Source organism: Lissotriton vulgaris, unplaced genomic scaffold (assembly GCF_964263255.1).
Source record: "Lissotriton vulgaris unplaced genomic scaffold, aLisVul1.2 SCAFFOLD_1057, whole genome shotgun sequence".
NCBI lineage: Eukaryota > Metazoa > Chordata > Amphibia > Caudata > Salamandridae > Lissotriton > Lissotriton vulgaris.
In genome coordinates this window covers 719121-733594 of record NW_028250023.1, presented here as the reverse complement: position 1 = coordinate 733594, position 14474 = coordinate 719121, and the positions used below count along the sequence as shown (strand labels likewise).

Below are 14474 nucleotides of genomic sequence, written 5' to 3'. Positions count from 1 at the left end.
CCTGACATGGAGGAACCAGAGGAGATCCCGGAACTGTCCTATATGATTAAATCTACTTCATCTACAAAGTTAGTTTCACAGGTTAACAAGTTGGGAGTAGTGCATCAGTGCCTACAACCTTCCAAGGCTAGAGAGGCCTGGCAAGTTGATTTGCAATCCCCCATAGACGACTATATGTGGCGATATTGCTGCTCCAGCACGCGCAAGATTTCCCTGAATGGCAGGCACAGGTTGGTGCACTATACCCCCGAGCGACTGCACCGCTATGGACTTCGCCCCACTGCGGAGTGCGAGCGTTTTGTCGAACATTAGTAGCGGACTTCTTCCATCTGGCGTGGCTATGCCCTGGGATACAAGCATACTGGGGGGAGGTATTTGCAGAACTTGACTTGATACTGGGAGAGACATTGCCCCGCACCCCGGCGCTGGCGCTCCTTGGTTACTCTAAGCCACTGGCCCCTTCTCTGCGCCGACTAGTAGATATGGCATTGCTGCTGGCTAGGAGGGTGGTGGCGACCTGTTGGATGCGAGGGCCCCTACCAGACAAAACGAGATGGATGCGGGACCTACAGTACTGCTGCACCCAAACAGAACTATACAGTGACCTGTTGCCACCCAGGAGTAGGCCCAAGAACTTCTGGGAGCTTTACAGGGACTACCTGCAGAGGGGGGAGGATGGTGACTCCGACACTTCTGAAGTGGTTGAGCTGCAGGACCGGGTGGGGGAGTAGGGGTTTGACCACTCGCATTACTACCCCGAGGGGAGGGGTATGGGGTGCGCTCCGAGTCGGGGGTGGGGGGGCTGTTAGGAGGTTCTTACACTGACAGGGGGGTTCCTGGGGAGGGACGTCACTTGAGGGGGAGGAGACACAGGACACAGTGCAGGTACACGTTGGGAGGCGCATGTACGGACAGGGTTGGTAGCCACACAGACACACTCTAGGGGGAGGGGTGGGAGTTTATTTGGGGCAGTTCTAATGACCTTAACTCGTTACTAGACCTTTTGGCCGCGATTGCAGTAGGGTATAGCCAGTTGACTCACTGCTCCAATATGCTGATTGGGAAATGTCACTAAGCTTGGTTCTATAGATTAACGATACATCACCACGCCGCCGGGCCCCCGGGATGCCGGCAAAAGGCTGTGTACAGACTTTCAACTTCGGTACTAGTGTGATTCTTACGTTGTATGACAAGGTGCACTGTGTATATGTGAACACTCGCTGGTGTCAATGGCTTTGCTATCAATAAAGGTCTAATAAAAAAATAAAAAAAACATCAAAGAACAAGGTCTGAGCAGGTATTCATGAAAATGAGTAACAACTCCAAACGGACCCATTCTGGACGAATGTATTACGTTACAACGCATACATTTACAACACATGCACTAACAACTCAGTATACCTGCCCCCTGTACCCCCCGATGATGGTGTGAGGTCAGTACACCTGCCCCCTTGCACCCCCTGTTGATGGTGTGAGGTCAGTACACCTGCCCTCTACACCCCCTGATGATGGTATGAGGTCAGTACACCTGCCCCCTGTACCCACTGATGATGGTATGAGGTCAGTACACCTGCCCCCTGTACCCACTGATGATGGTTTGAGGTCAGTACACCTGCCCCCTGCACCCTCTGATGATGGTGTGAGGTCAGCACACCTGCCCCCTGCACCCCCTTATGATGGTGAGAGGTCAGTACACCTGCCCCCTGTACCCCCTGATGATGGTGTGAGGTCAGTGCCCCTGCACCCCCTGATGATGGTGTGAGGTCAGTGCCCCTGCACCCCCTGATGATGGTGTGAGGTCAGTATACCTGCCCCAGCACCCCCTGATGATGGTGTGAGGTCAGTACACCTGCCCCCTGCACCCCCTGATGATGGTGTGAGGTCAGTGCCGCTGTACCCCATGATGATGGTGTGAGGTCAGCGCCCCTGCACCCCCTGATGATGGTGTGAGGTCAGTACACCTGCCCCCTGCACCCCCTGATGATGGTGTGAGGTCAGTACACCTGCCCCCTGCACCCCCTGTTGATGGTGTGAGGTCAGTGCACCTGCCCCCTGTACCCCCTGATGATGGTGTGAGGTCAGTGCCCCTGCACCCCCTGATGATGGTATGAGGTCAGTACACCTGCCCCCTGCACCCCCTGATGATGATGTGAGGTCAGTATACCTGCCCCCTGCACCCCCTGATGATGGTGTGATGTCAGTACACCTTCCCCCTGCACCCCCTGATGATGGTGTGAGGTCACTACACCTGCAGGCTGCACCCCCTGATGATGGAGTGAGGTTAGTACACCTGCCCACTGCACCCCCTGAAGATGGTGGGAGGTCAGTACACCTGCCCCTGTACCCCCTGAAGATGGTGTGAGGTCAGTGCCCCTGCACCCCCTGATGATGGTATGAGGTCAGTACATCTGCCCCCTCTTCCCCCTGATGATGGTGTGAGGTCGGTACACCTGCGGCCTGCACCCCCTGATGATGTGAGGTCGGTACACCTGCCCCCTGCACCCCCTGATGATGGTGTGAGGTCAGTACACCTGCAGGCTGCACCCCCCCTGAGGATGGTGTGAGGTCAGAACACCTGCCCCCTCCCCCTGATGATGGTGTGAGGTCAGTACACCTGCCCCCTGCACCCCCTGATGATGGTGTGAGGTCATTACACCTGCCCCTCTCCCCCCTGATGATGGTGTGAGGTCAGTACACCTGCCCCCTGCACCCCCTGATGATGGTGTGAGGACAGTACACCTGCAGGCTGCACCCCCTGATGATGGTGTGAGGTCATAACACCTGCCCACTCCCCCCTGATGATGGTGTGAGGTCAGTACACCTGCCCCCTGCACCCCCTAATGATGGTGTGAGGTCAGTACACCTGCCCCCTCTCCCCCCTGATGATGGTGTGAGGTCAGTACACCTGCCCCCTGCACCCCCTGATGATGGTATGAGGTCAGTACACCTGCAGGCTGCACCCCCTGATGGTGTGAGGTCAGTACACCTGCCCCCTGATGATGGTGTGAGGTCAGTACACCTGCCCTCTGCACCCCCTGATGATGGTGTGAGGTAGGTACACCTGCCCCCTGATAGTGTGAGGCCTGTACACCCCCAGACTGTATTCACACCTCATGGTTGTGAGAGGTCTCACTTACCCCTGATGTGTCTATGATTGAAACTGATGGTAACTGCACCCAGGCTCCTCCTCTCCACTGGACAGACAGACAGACCCTCAGGGCTCCTCCTTCCACTGGACAGACAGACAGACAGACCCTCAGGGCTCCTCCTTCCACTGGACAGAACGACAGACCCTCAGGGCTCCTCCTTCCACTGGACGGACAGACAGACCCTCAGGATTCCTTCTTCCACTGGACAGACAGACAGACAGGATTTCTCCTTCCACTGGACAGACAGACTGACAGACAGACAGACCCTCAGATGCTCTGGGCCCCGCTGCTTGTGCTGACTCTGCCGCCGCTGACCCGGAAGCAGAGATGGGTGAGAGTGAGAGAGAGAGAGGGGGGGGGGCTTATGGTATCCTGAGAGGAGGCTTCATGCCGCCTCTGCTGCTGGTGCTGACTCTGCCTCCCGTGACCCGTACACTGTTCACCTCTCAGGCCCGAAGAGAGCTCCATCGGCTCTGCTGCTTCTGTCGACTCTGCCCCGCGTGACCCGGAAGAGAAACTGTTCATGAAGTTCCCAACAGTGAAGAGAAGAGAAGAGACCCTGAGAGAGGAGAGAGGGTGAGACTAAGAGGAGGGGGGAGGCAGAGGAGATGGGGAGGGGGAGGAGGAAGGGTAAGGGGAGGGGGAGGGGGAGGGGGAGAGGGTGAGACTGAGAGGAGGGGAGGGGAGGGGGCAGAGGGAGGGGGGAGGGGGCAGAGGGAGGGGGGAGGAGGGGGAAGAGGAGGAGAGGGGGGACGGGTAGGGGGCGCAGAGGAGGAGGGGTGCAGAGGAGGGGTGCGGGGGGGGAGAGGAGGAGGGTGCAGAGGGAGGGGGGAGGAGGCGGAAGAGGAGGAGGGGGGAGGGGGGGACGGGTGGGGGGCGCAGAGGAGGAGGGGGGCAGAGGAGGGGGGCGAGGGGGAGAGGAGAAGGGGGGCAGAGGGAGGGGGAGGAGGGGGAAGAGGAGGAGAGGAGGGAGGGGAGGGAGGGGGAGAGGGTGAGACTGAGAGGAGGGGTGGGGGCGCAGAGGAGGAGAGGGGCAGAGGAGGGGGGCGAGGGGGAGAGGAGGAGGGGGCAGAGGGAGGGGGGAGGAGGGGGAAGAGGAGGAGAGGGGGAGGGGGGAGGGGTGGGGGCGCAGAGGAGGAGGGGCGCAGAGGAGGAGGGGGGCAGAGGAGGGGGGCGAGGGGGAGAGGAGGAGGGGGGCAGAGGGAGGGGGGAGGAGGGGGCAGAGGGAGGGGGGAGGAGGGGGCAGAGGGAGGGGGGAGGAGGGGGAAGAGGAGGAGAGGGGGGAGGGGAGGGAGGGGGAGAGGGTGAGACTGAGAGGAGGGGGCAGAGGAGGGGGGGGAGGGAGGCACAGAGGGGGCAGAGGAGGAGAGGAGGAGGGGGGGGGCGGGGGGCAGAGGAGGAGGGGGGGCGGGGGGCAGAGGAGGAGGGGGGGCGAGGGGCAGAGGAGGAGGGAAGGGGGCAGAGGATGGGGGGAGGATTTAAAATGTAAAGGATGTTACATTTCTTGCTATGTCACTTCTAACCATGCAGCCACCTTGTCTGATATAGATGACACTAATAAGGGCGCTCCTTGAACTACCATCCTGAGAAGGAGACGACAGGTGGGGGGTTAAGAATGTTACACAAGTCTTGAGTTTGTACGGTATAGGTTACATAGGCTGCTGTAAAAATCGGCTGTGACCTTTTGTTCAGGGTTCTTTCATCTCTGTGATGTTTGACTGCCGTGTGCTCGGTCATTTAGGACGCTTAGGACTTGGATGCATCTGTCTGCTATTTCGAACTACGCAATTCTATGTACTTCTTTCTATACTGATCCATATAGTATCACTATTGGTCCAACAAATTATTTATTTCTGTATTGATTAGCACTTCAAGAAGGCCACTAAGACCTTGGCAATGCACTTCGACCATTTCATGTAGATAGTCTTTGTCCTACAAAATGGTTCATTATTGGTAGTGAATAGAGGGCGCGCTAGCCTTGTTCTCCTGAAGCACCACTTCAGTCAAATAAAAACGTAAGTAAAATATAATGCTGCTTTTTTTACCAAAAGGTTTTGGCCAGATGTCACATGCCTGGCAACAGTTCCAATAATATATAGAAACGGCTGTAAGCCTTAGAACCCTTGCTGTATCCAGATCTGCAGAGGGCGGTGATTGTCATAGGCAGTGGAATATTTGAAAGTCTTCTTCTGAATTATTAAATGTGAAAGGGTAGCAGCTCTTGGTTAGACCCACACTGCCTGAGCAGGGTTCCTTGTAGAGGTTAGGGTCTCACACTCGGGCTGAGATTCTGTGTTCATGCAGTGATGAAGCTAATCTCATTCCGACATCAGCGCAGGAGTTGGAACACAATACTACAGTTGCTGGTACCAGCTATGTTTTTTGCAGATCCTGACACTGCAGAGAATTGATTCTTACAGTAGGCTAATCGAAGTCTCTGTAGTACAAAGCTTAGTTCCATTTAACTTCCTTTCTCATGCCTTGTGCGTTTGGGTGTCTTTCAACCCACTGGCTGATATCATGGTTCCATAAACAGAGCTTAAAGTGGCAGTGGACAGTCACCACAACACCAACAATCAGGGTTTGCTGCGGCGGAATTGGGCTTCGCACTATCATATTTTACTCTTCAGTGAAGGCAATCATACAGGTTTCCTCAGATTATGTTACATAAAGTGAGTGAACATGGTTTGCAGCGTGAGCAGAGCAAGTGGCAAGCATAATCCCAAAATCTAGTTTTACTGTTAAATACACCATTATTATTATTTTAAGTTCAGGAATGCTATCTGACTTTACAGTACAGTAGCAGCTCCCGTGAAAGCTGTGCTTGTAGTTTAGCAACACTGTCCAACAGTGCAGGTTCTGCCTTATGTGTGTACAAGTGCAGGCAGCCCTGCCTAGAAGTGCAGGCAGCCCTGCCTAGAAGTGCAGGCAGCCCTGCCTAGAAGTGCAGGCACTGTCCTAGTCAAAGTACAGCAGCCCTGCCTAGAAGTGCAGGTACTGGACCATTCAAGGTCTTGTTGAAAACGGAAGGCACTGTCCTATTCAAAGTACAGCAGCCCTGCACATCTATTTGCCGTTAAGATTGTACACAGCCATTCAGCCCACATCCCTGAGGCTGGGCGGCGCATCATTTCGTTCCTGCAATCCATCTTAGTAAACATCCCAAAGTTGACTGGGCGACAGCACAATCTAGTATCTGCTTTTACCCCAAACTCTCCCCCCCCACTAGCCGTTGACCTAGTCGGTGAAACCCCCTGTGTGGGCAACCCCAGTGGCACCAGTGCGCACTGGAGCGGGTCCGGTCTAATTGGTACTGCAGTGGTTAGCTCCGATGACCGCCGACCGTAACTCACTACTATTCCCAGTATGCCGCTCAAAGCCTTACATCCTGTGTCCCCAATCCCCGAACCCTCACCCCAGGCACTCCCCCTAATGGCCCCACGGTATTCTAGTAACACCTCTATAAACATCCCCCCTCCCAACTTGCTGCTGATACTGGGTATAACTGTCAATCGTGAAAGAAGGGTTTACCATAGTCGGCCATGTGCAATCTACCATCCTGTCTCCACTGAACTCCTCGCTCCGAAGGTGCCTATTCTTCGTCCTCAATCAGGTAGTCTCTCAATGCCTGCACTACCACTTCCCAGGCCCTCGTCATCTCTAAGCTCTTCTCATTGTCCGTTCTAGTAGCCTGTCGCATTCTGATCACACTCTCACAGCTGGCCCACTTCAACAATTCATTCGTCCATCTCCGCACTGATGGCCCCTCCCTAGATTTCCAGTGCCAAGTAAGCTCTCTCTGGGCCAGTATAAGTCCCAGATCAATAAACTTACTCGTAACCTTTGTCTTTGCTGGGTGGGAGAACCAGAGCAGCAAGCATGCTGCCATATCAAATTCCACCTCCCGATCGGTAACTACATTCAGTAGCTCTCCCACCTCCAGCCAATAATCCCCCAACTTCGGGCACCCCCACAGCATGTGATCCAACTCGACCTCCGATGCCAGACACCTCCGGCAGACCGCACCTTGCACGTGAAAGTGTCTCCTGAGTTTCCCCGGGGTCAGATAGGCTCTATGCAGTATGAAGAAGTGTATCTGTTGGAAGCGGGCGTTCCTACTACCTTTCCATGTCCTTTGCAATATGTGGCCCCAGACTGTATCCGGTATGGGCTTGCCTATGCTCCCCTCCCACTTCGATTGCAGCGTTTACAATGGCTCCAGGCCCTCGTTCAGCATTCGGGATTGGAGGCAGGTCACTGCTTTAAATGTGCCCGCGGCCATCACCACATACTGACAGGCCATAGTCACATCTGGTTCCGCCCGCCCACCCTTCCAATGCTTTTGAATCGCTGCAACTAACGCTGCATGCAGGAGGAAGTGCCCCTCCGGGAGACCGAACTGATCTCGCAATTCCCCGAAGGGAACCAGCTCCCCGTCTACATATAGGTCCCCCACCATCTGTAGTCCCAGCTCTTCCCATTCTAATAACGGAGACCAATCACCCCCGTGTGGAAGTGCCGTCAACATCCCAAGAGGAATCTCCGGAGCGTACGGCCTGGCAACCTTCGCCCGTTTCAAACTCCTCTGCCAGCACAGCCGAAGCGTCCTTTCCTCCATGGTAAGGGCTCCTAACTCTAGCTTCTGCTGCATTACGATATACGATAATACATGCCGCTGAATACCTGTGCCCTTCAATTGGTCCGGGCCTCTGAACTCTTTAGCAATGCTTTGGGTCAGTACCTGTAGTTATGCTGCCAGGTAATATAGTTCAAAGTCCTGTACTGCCAGTCCCCCTTCCTGTTTGGGCCTGACCAGGGTGTCCAATGCCACCCTACGTCGCCCTTGTCCCCAAAGGAATTCTATAATCATTGACCTCAAATCCTTAAAAATCCGCTGAGGGATCCAGACTGGTAGGGTACGGAAGTAGTATAGCAGCCGTGGTAGTGCCACCATCTTCAACAATGCCACTCGGCCTTGTACTGAGAGGGGGAGGGAGGCCCAGAAGGACATGCTACCTTTTAATGCCCTTATGCTTCGTCCTACATTCCCCTCCAACAGGTTGGCGGGGTCGTGGTATACTCGGACTCCTAAGTACGTGAAGGACGTGCCCTCCCATACCACCTCCACCGCAAGAGGAGGGTACAGTACACCCACTCGCAGCGGGAACACGCAAGTCTTATTCCAGTTCACTTTGAGGCCCGAAAGCCTCCCAAAGCCGGACAACATCTCCACCGCCCCTTCCAGTGCCCTTTCCATGTCCTCCAGGTAGAGCAACAGATCGTCTGCATATAAGGAGATATAGTGTATTTCCTCACCCCAGCTAACCCCGCTGTACATTGCTCCCCTCAGTGCATGTGCCGCCAGCGGCTCAATCGCCAAAGCGAACAACAGAGGAGACAGAGAGCAACCCTGTCTCGTCCCTCTACATACCGGGTAGGCATCGGAAACCACTGACCCCAAGCGCACCCTGGCCGTTGCAGAGGAGTACAGAACCCTTGTCCAGCGCCCAAATCCATCCCCCAGTCCAAATGTCTTCAGGACCTCATCTAGATATTTCCATTCGAGGCTATCGAAGGCCTTCTCGATATCCACCGACAGTACCGCTGGTTTATGTTCCGAGTCCTGGGCGGCACCCAAAATACGGATCAGGCGGCGTATATTTATGGAAGTGTTCCTCGTCGGGATAAACCCTGCCTGGTCTTCGTGGATCAGAGTGGTCGTGTGTGGCAGCAGCCTAGTCGCCAGTATACGACTTAATATCTTATAGTCAACAGTTAACATGGATAGGGGCCTATAGGATTTCACATCCAAAGCCTCCTTGCCGGGCTTCAGCAGCGGTACTACCATGGCCTCCCTCATTGATTCAGGCAAACGGCCCAACCCCATAGCCTCAGAGTACAGCACCAGCAGTTTGGGCGCCAGACTATCTATATATTTCACATAGAACTCGATCGGAAGGCCATCCACTCCCGGCGTCTTATTTCTAGCCATTTGTTTAATGGCCACTCGGATCTCCGATAGGGTTATTGGGACTCCCAGAGCCTTCGCATCTTCACTATCCAGCACCGGAAGACGGACTGTCTCAAGATATGCAACTATCTCTGCCACCTCCACCCCAAGCTGACTCTCATACAGTGTGGTGTAATACGATTTGAAGTGTTTCAGAACAGCTGACTGTGAGTAGACCATCTCCCCTGATTCCTCTCTAAGACTCAGAACAGGTCAACCCCTGGGTTCCGGCGTGGCTAGTCTCGACAGCAATGTGCCCACCTTATCCCTTTCTGCATGCACCTTGATATTGTAAAGCTTGTAGTCATAACATCGCAGCCGCTCTGTCTCCTTTGCTACCAATTCCTTCGCCTCCAGCAGCTGATCCTGCAATTCCGGTCGCTCAGGTCTACGCCTCTCCAGTTCCCTCAACTTGCATTCCGCCTTTTCCAGATCAGACACAACCACCGTCCTAGCATTCGAGAGCCTGCCCATGCAGACGCCTCTCACCACCACTTTCATCGCATCCCATTCTATCGACCTCGTAGCAGCCGATCCCTCATTCTCAGCAAAATAGTGCTCAATACCCTGCTGGATAGCGTCGCTAAACGCCAAGTCCTCCAGCGTGTCAGGCCGCAGCCTCCATGTGGGGACCGCTGACCTCGCCCGTTGCCATTGTATCCCCACCAATAAAGGGTTGTGATCTGAGATGGTCCTAGCCAAGTACTCCATGTGTGTGATCAGTGCAGCCATCAGCCCAACGCACAGTACCGAGTCTATCCTGACATGTAATGCGTGAAGAGCCGAGTAAAAGGAGTAGTCCCTAACTTCCGGATGCTGCGTTCTCCACACATCTACCAGGCCCCACCTCTCTTGCCAATCCCTCCTGTGTGTGGCTAATCTGCGGACCGGGGAGTCAGCCAATGGCGGATGCGACCTGTCTAGCGCCACATCTGTGATTGAGTTGAAGTCCCCTCCTATAATGGCGGTACCCGCCAGGAAGTGTGCAAGCGAACCAGTGAGGCCATCAAAAAAGCGTGCCTGATCCACGTTGGGAGCATACAAACTGCATAAGACCACATCCCTGCCGTACAGTCTCCCCTCCACTGCCACATACCGCCCCTCAGGATCCACTAGCTGGTTCGTGACTTCGAACGGGACCCCCGCTCTCACCCAGATCAACACCCCCCTAGCAAATGCAGAGTACGTGGTATCAAACACCTGCCCATGCCACCGTTTCTGTAATGCTGTACATTCTTGTTTAGTTAGATGAGTCTCTTGCAACATTGCTATTTGGACACCACGCCTCACCAAATATGCATGTACCTTATATCGTCTTGACATTGTTCGAAGTCCGCGGACATTCCATGTGACACACTTCAAATTAGGTAACGTCCCCATAGCAGTAAATTCCCCTCCAGTTCCACCATGTCCGTTGAACACCCATATCAAAGCAGCATGACCCCCCACTCAAAACACCCCAGAAAACTTCCCCAACCCCACACCCCAGAACAGAACCTAATAACATAGCATCAGCCCCCATCCAAACCTGTAACACAACACACATTCTACTATCCTGTAGTCGCCACTACAGAAAGCCTTAAGGGCAACAGGAGGGTACTTCAGGGCCGACCAGGGGCAGACCATGCATTCGCCCCGCGCCCTCGATCCCATACTGCTGCTGCAACACAGTACCTGTCAGTACGCCAATCTTCAAGGTAAGTCAGTCCCACAGGACCAATCAACAGAGTCCTCACCCCAGCTATCATTCATTAAACAGTCCATCCGCCGTCTGTGGGGTGACCTTTGGACCAACAGAACTGTCCACTTCTGAGACGTCACCTCCCGATTTCCTGCTGTCGTCTTCGGTGTCCGAGCCCATCGATATACTCCCTTGTTGCGACCCCGTGATGATTGCTGTCGCCGCCACCGCTCCCTTCCTGTCCGCCGCCAGTTGATCGTCCCGCATCGCTCTTTTGAGTCTGTTTTTCTTGCGGATACGTTGCGACTTTCGAATAGGGACAGATTTCGGACGCTCTCTCTCAGCCCTGTTCTGTCGGTCCGTGCCAGCCCGGTACAGTTCAAGCCATGACCACACTTCGTTAGGTGTCTGAAAGAACTGGGTCTTGCCATCCAGGATCACTCTTAACCTAGCCGGAAAAAGAAGGGAATATTGGATACCCTCTTCTCTCAGTTCCCTTTTGACGGCCAAAAAGGACGCTCTGTTCTTCTGGACCTCCTGGGTGTAGTCCAGGAAAACTGTAACAGAGCTATTGTCCACCTGGAAGGGGCCCTCTGAGCGCGCCCTCCGGATCAGCAGGCCTCGGTCTTTAAAGTGCAACAGTCTGACTACCATTGGTCTGGGAGGGCCACCCAGCGTGGGTGGGCGGGCCGGAACCCTGTGTGCCCTCTCCAGGGAAAAGAAGGGCGAGAGGCCCTCCGGGGCCACCACTGTCTTGAACCAAGTTTCCATGTAGGCCACTGCATCCTCCCCCTCAACTTTTTCCGGCAGGCCCACGACCCTCACGTTATTTCTTCTATTGCGACCTTCGGAATCCTCCACTCGTTTTTCCAGCGTCGACAAGCGTCCCAGGATATCCGATAGTTTATGCTCCGCGGTCACCACCGCTGGCTGGAGCTCCTGCAGCAGCAGTTCAGAGTTCTTCACCCTATCTGAGAGTTTGGCATGGTCCGCTTTGAGTAGGCCCAATCCCGTTGTGGTAAATATTTTACCGTATACGAGTTTGCCATATAATTTCAGACAGGTGTGAGAAGTTGGCCCGATATGCAACGTTCGCTATTCTAGCGACCGCTATGTATCGTTCCAACGACCCTTATGGTGTTTGGTTGTAAGTCAACCTATAGACCAGCTATCCTAGTAGCGTGGATACGAGCAGTCTAAGGCTAAAGACTCGAGAGGGCGCGTTAAGCCAGCTGTTTACCACACATGTACCCCTTGAACACCCAGTGAAAGGACACCACACAAGTGTTATGAAAATAAACAATATATTTATTAAGAATCACAACAGCCCGGTACTCTTTATGAGGACAGGGTACTAAGCACAAACCAAATCTCTTTAGCAAATACTTCAAGTGCACAGGTTTAAAACAAGTGTCCGAGGACACGGAAAGATTAAGGCAAGTCGGAAGCGAGGGACTCGGGACCCTAGAGTAAGGAGGCTATGCAGGCACCGAAATGCCGAGTTACCTAGCCACGAGGGCTGCGGCTGCACAAGTCTTTACAGGCGTCGGGGTCTTCGCTGACGAGCCAGGAGCCGGAAGAAAAGGAGTTGCTGGCCGGCGACCAGTGGTGTATAGTTCGTAGAGATTGATGAAACCTGAAAGCAGAGGGGACCAAGTTCGTACTACTAGCCAGTAGTCAGAGGGTACCAGGAAGGCACCGGTTGGCCGTCACCTCGACCAGGTGAGTGGGCGACGCTAGGCTCTGCAGTCTCTCGGACCAGGAGGCGTTGTCGGCGACCACGGTGGAGGTGCGAGCTGTCCCACGACGGATGTCGCTGTCGGCGTCTTGAGTGGACCAGGAGGGTCCGGGGTGCTTCTCGAAAAGATGGAAGCAAGGGCCAGTCTGGAGCAACCAGACCGGCAGTGTTGATTTTCGGGTGTCGTCACAGAAGGACACAAGCCAGCGGCTAGTGACCAGACAACGTGCTGAGCAGCGAGCAGAAGGGCCCCACGCAGATCGTGGAGATGCTGGGAGACTGCACTTCGGTGCTGGAGCGGCTCAGGGTCGGGGCTTCTCGGACCCCAGAGCACTCACCAGAGAGTTACCTCGATGGTCGTGCTGGATTTAAGAGCGTGCAGGTTCTGATGATGGCCGGTCCCTCGAGGTCTCGTCGCACCCACAGATCACAGCTGAGCTGATGACGTGGGTAGAGGTCAGAGGTGCCAGGGAAGCCGGTTCTCGTCGAGCTGGGCCGTCGGATTCCTTGAGGAAGGACTTACAGCAAACCGCAGAGTTCTTAGGTGGTGCCCGCTGATGCAGGGTGACTACTCCTTAGCCACAAGGGAGAAATCTTGAGAAGAGTCTTGAAGGTCCTTTCGTAGAAAGTAGTTCTTGATTCAAAGATGATCTAATTTGGAAGGGTCCCCGCTCCGGCCTTTATCCTAAAGAAAGGGGTGGGGTACATGACTAGGTCCTGCCCTAAGGGTGGGACCAGGAAGGGGGGTAGTTACACCCCTCTCCCCTGCCGGACTTTCCCCAGGCCAGGGCTGTCGCCCCTGGAACTGGTTCTAACCGGCAGATGCGTAGTGAGCACCGGGGTGCCACTCCGCAGTCACCTTCTCGCAAAAGCCCTACCTACCCAGAATACACAAACCCTGTCTGGGACGGTGCGAACACCGCCCTCGACAGGAAACCCTTTGTCTGAGCGCCCCTCGCTGGAAGGACTCCCAGCAGCAGGAGGTCAGACTCGTGTCTGTGGTGGCAGCATCCATTTTGTGGAGCTGAGGCTTTCGTTAACTTTAACCGGGGTTCACAGTTACGTACATGTCGTGTCCCTCTAGAAGGGTGGAATGCTAACCTCATCGCCAGAGTTGGTGAGAGGGCAGCATCCCGATTCGTATGACACCTTACTCGACATGTCTTGATAACGCGACACCGAAGTTACCGATACGGTACGCGTTATCATGGAACAGCCATTGGGTCTTGATTCCGCAAGCTGCAACCGGGCTCGGCTCGGGCCAGAGCTTAGTTCACACGAGCCCACGCACTCTGCCTTCAGGATTGTCAAGGCCTGCCATAGGAGTGACTGATAGGAACTCGGGTGTCCATTGTGGTTAGATATAGGACTACTATATCTAAAGCAAAGGGTGATTACACGACTTCGCCCCAGCTGTCATGCAGCCAGTTGTGTCAAATTTAGGCGGCCAGCCAGGGGTGGCATAATACATGCTGCAGCCCCTGGCGGCCCTGGGTACACCTATGCCCTGAGTTACAGGGTCTGATAAGGTGGCCCAGTACCAATTGGTAAATGCACCTAGGGTACATCTCGTAATTTAGAGAGAGAACAGCCAGGCTGTGGGTCTGATTGGCAGGCCCACAGCCAGAGAAAGTCGTAAACCAGTGAAACAAAAGCAAAAAATCTGGGTGATCATAGGATTGCAGACCCTACTCTCCTACATGACCCCCCCCCAAACGTCGGAACAATTAGCTAACCTTGACCAGGTGAGTCTTCTTGTTCTAAGTGGAAATATCTGGAGAGCCCATCGGCATTGCCATGATCAGTACCAGGTCTATGTTCCACTGTGAAGTCCATCCCCTGTAGGGAAATGGACCACCTAAGTAGTTTGGGGTTTTCACCCTTCATCTGATTTAG

At 54.5% G+C, this 14474-nt stretch overlaps 1 protein-coding gene across 1 annotated transcript in view; it reads right to left on the bottom strand.

The window, feature by feature from the left end:
* Nucleotides 1-3266, bottom strand: part of LOC147663419 (uncharacterized) — a gene marked incomplete at its 3' end in the record, with an annotated part of 48468 nt that extends 45202 nt beyond the window's left edge. Inside the window, exon 1 of the mRNA XM_086950473.1 lies at nucleotides 3138-3266. The remainder of the gene's footprint in view (nucleotides 1-3137) is intronic.
* Nucleotides 3267-14474: the final 11208 nt, after the last annotated feature.